The sequence below is a fragment of the Limulus polyphemus genome, unplaced genomic scaffold, assembly GCF_000517525.1.
Source record: "Limulus polyphemus unplaced genomic scaffold, Limulus_polyphemus-2.1.2 Scaffold3055, whole genome shotgun sequence".
Lineage (NCBI taxonomy): Eukaryota > Metazoa > Arthropoda > Merostomata > Xiphosura > Limulidae > Limulus > Limulus polyphemus.
In genome coordinates, this window is record NW_013668665.1 from 1484 (window position 1) to 5365 (window position 3882).

Consider the following 3882-nt stretch of genomic DNA (forward strand, 5'->3'; position numbering starts at 1 on the left):
TTTTCTTCATTACCCATTCAAGCCGTCTCCAGCCATTATATGTGTATATATATATATATACATATATGTGTATATATGTATACACACGCACCTACACACACACATATACATACATTTTCTTATCTCTTTGAAATCAGGTCAATAGCTAGACTAAACTCAAAATTAATTTAAAGTACAGTACATATTCTAGTATTCCACTAGTAAAATTAGTAATGTAACATTTCAAACTGTTATAGTTATTTTCGTTTTGAGTTTACTTATTGATTATTTATATTATAAGTTAGAGCTTTTACAGTAAGTATGATTTGTTTTTAAAATAGGTATAAAGTTTTGATCACTGGTGAGATCATTCCTAAGTATACAAATTTTGTTATTCAAAATAATCACACCATGAAGTGCGGGATGCAGAACCAGTGACTGAGGTTGAAGAAGGAGGTCAGGTAATAATGGAAGTGGTAGAAGAGGGAATAATTGTAGTTGGAGTGAACAAGGAATCCATGGTTGAGCTGGCCAGTAAGAAGCAATCAGAAGAACCTGGCACATAGTGGCATGGATAAGGGAACTGCCTGATGAAGCAATCAGATAGGAGGATAAACAGATATAAATTTGTGTGACCAATCCTGGCTGAAGGCATCTACAGCCAAAGCCTGAGGATGAGGTACCAGGGACCAAAAGAGGGATAACTGGTGATTTAGTGTGGTGGAAAATGCATTGATGTGAGGAAAACCCCACAAACTGCAAAGCCACCAGAAAACAAGGATGAAGGGACCACTCTGTTGAGTAAATATTGTAGGGGTGGGAAAGATGATCTGCCATGAGGTTGAAAGCACTCAGAACATGATATGCAATTAAAAGAATGTGTTGTGCATGGGCCCAATATAGGAGATCAAATGTATGAAAACAGAGGGATCTAGACCAGGTGCCACCTTGGTAGTTGATATAAGCCACCACCATTGAATTGTTGGAATGGATCATTACCAGACGATGTCTGGCAATGGGAAGAAAGTGATCCAAAGCCCCAATAAATGGCTAGGAGCTCTAAGACATTGAAATATAGAGACCATTTGTTGACATACCAATGACCCTGGTGATCGACCCATGTACCCCAGCTCTGAAGGGATGTGTTTGCAAACAGATGTAAATCCACACAAGGAGGAGGAAGCAGGACACCTGCCAATGTGTGAGTCTTGTTCAAAGAATATCGTCTACAAGGGAAGGAGGAAGTGTTATGGGAGCATCCAAGGGACCCTGAGCAGGGTTCCACTGATTGTGCAAAGCTCACTGAGGGGAGCACACGTGTGCATTACTGAAGGGGATTAGCAGTGTCATAGAAAACCACATCCCAAAAAATAACAGATCCTCACGTGCAGAAAGTGAGGAATTAGATACAGTATGCCCAATTGAGGTGAGTGTTGAAAAAAGACACTCAAATGCACAAGGTATTGGGTATGATGCAGGAAGGACTTCTTTAATTTGATCAACGAGTTTCAAGAAGGAGCTGACCGGCTGACTCCTGTTCGGAATGGGCCAGAAGTAACCAGTCGTCCATTTAAAAATTGAAACACAGCCCCAGGGCATGACGATGAAGAGCAAAAGCTCTCACCACCAGAAAATATAAGGAGCAAATACCAGCCAGAAGGGTAGGGTGCAAAATTGGTACACCAACCGTCAATGGATGAACCAAAGATAAGGACGAGATCATTCTGAGATGAGAATATGCAGATAAGCATTGGAGACTTCATCTTGGTCATCCAGAGATCCAGAGAAAATACCCAACAAAGAGAGAAGCAGGACTCCAAGGTGAAATGATTGAGGTGGGGCAAATCAATGACAGGCCTCCAGGCCCCAGTTTTTTTAGAGTAAAACCCCAGGGAGTGATGTAGAACGGGTTTAATAGCCTGGTGAGTGAGGAGGTCCTGTACTGCATCTGATAGACACTTACGAGTTATGGAATCCTGAGGAGAAGGGAAGGAAACAGGTACCTGAGACAAGAAATGGAATGTCCCTTCCCATTCCCAGCCCTTACCTGTCTCTCCTTCTTGCAGTACCACAGCTCGTCATTTTTCTCGACGATGCATGATATGCTATCACCAGTTCCAGTGACTACCTGGTGAGTTTCAGCCCAGTGGGAGCTCAATTTGCAAACTTCTTTCATTGATGGCATCCTTTCATCACCAATATTTGGGTTCTTCAGGTTTTATCAGAGAGCCTTATGGGATACTGGAATCAGCACCACACTTGGCTCTGACTGAGATAAATGGACTACCAGATGGAAAAGGGTAGATTGTTGCTGGACAGATGCCACTAAAAACTACAAAGACTCTGGGACTGTATCAAAGACAAAATGTCTTAGAAACAGAGCTATATGCAAATCCTGGAGATAAGGAGCAGGTAAACGTGTTCTCGATAAAACAGCATCATGACCTAAGAGGTCCCAACAACAGATAAACTGCATTTAAAAAGCCAGAGCTGAAGAGGATTTCCCCAGAAAATTCCTGAGGATTTCTGTGAAGAGCCTCAAACAAGAGATGGATTGTGAAAAGATATCACAAAAGAGTTGTGAGGGTAAGACAGAGGAGGTAAAATTTGGCATGGGTGAGACTAACGGGAGATTGATCCAAATAACGTTCATTCTCCCTGCAAATAAACGGAGACAAATCTCTCAATGTGTCACCAGCACCTGAAGCATGTGGTAAAGCGGCTGTCAAATGTGAGATACCTGAAGTGGTGACAGTAGCTTCAGAATTCATGTTGTATCAGTCGACAAAAGCGCTTGAAGTACGAAATAAATGAGACTTGAACAAGGGTAATTGAACCTGAATACTTTAAAAAAAACTGAGTAGAACTAATACAATCTCAAACACTAATGAAAACAAAAAAAGAAAGACGTCTGAGTGCAAGCGCTGCCAAACGAGAAGTGATAGTTCGGTAGAGGTGCATAGAGGGAGTTACATGCGTCACATGAGTGTACTATTCTCCTATTGGTGAAGAAGTGATACATGATGATTTGAATGAGACACACATTGGAATCATGGGGGGGGGGGGGGTGGCAGAAGGCTTGTGGCATGCATAATAAAAAAAGTTCACAAATTGAGGGCAGTAATGAATGAGAATAGCTAATCTTGTGAGAAGAGGGAAGTATTGCTTTTGGGGAGCTATATTTTCAATGTTATAATTTAGTTGTTTGCTAGAGAGAGAGAGCTGATAATCATGATAATGTAACAGCCCAGAAACTTTTTCTAATATCTAGAGAGAAGGGTAGATTATATATAAATACAAGTAATCAGTTAATGAGTATTCAATGAGTTTTAGAAGTTCAGTGTCAGAAAAAATGTTCATTGTACGAAATAGAATTTATCAGGTCTACTCAGTTATTATTCAAACAATCAACAAGGAAATTTTGTGAGTTTATTTCTAAGTAAGTTGTACTTACTATTAATGAAAGACATTTCTGTTAAACATTATTTGTATATTAAACTCCCAGTAGTTACATTGGTATATGTTTTAAAAGTTTTAATTTGAATTTAGGCTTACAGGTGAAAGTGTTGTAGCAAACATTAAAGATGAAATGAATTATTTTTCCTATTGTGATGTGGACTGGATTGTGCATAATTTTTATTAAATAATTCAACAACAAACCTGTCCAATGACAGAATATGCTAAAACAAACAGATTGGTAAATTGATATATTTATAGCTGCATAAATGTATGTTTTCAGTTTTTTCACTATTAAACTATTTTACATAGATGAAATAAATTGTAATTGTATTCCATACATTTTTCTATTTTTTATGAAGGAGTGGGTGTGCAAAAGTACACACTTAATATACATTTTCAACACTGAAGTCATTATATAACATGTACATGTATAAAAATAATTTT